Below are 312 nucleotides of genomic sequence, written 5' to 3'. Positions count from 1 at the left end.
TCTCATTTTAAAGTCAGAATCCCTCAGTAGAATACCAAATCTACCCGAGGAACACTGAGAATATTTTCCGTTTGTATTCAGGGCAATTCTGATTTTCCTTGTTGTTTTATTTAAACCCAGTGGAAATGTGCTATTTAGCACAGGCAGCAGTGCATAGCAATAACTGTTTACACACAGCAAAATAGGAACAGAAGAAAAGAGGCCTCAAATGAAAAAGGAGAAAAGAGAGAGACAGAGACAGAGAGAGAGAGAGAGAGAGAGAGAGAGAGAGACAGGGAGACAGAGACAGAGAGAGAAAAAGGGAGAGAGAGA

Source organism: Petaurus breviceps, unplaced genomic scaffold (genome assembly GCF_028583685.1).
Source record: "Petaurus breviceps papuanus isolate PSGF00001 unplaced genomic scaffold, PetGlider_PUasm1.0 214, whole genome shotgun sequence".
Classification (NCBI taxonomy): Eukaryota; Metazoa; Chordata; class Mammalia; order Diprotodontia; family Petauridae; genus Petaurus; species Petaurus breviceps.
This window is presented reverse-complemented; position numbering follows the sequence as displayed.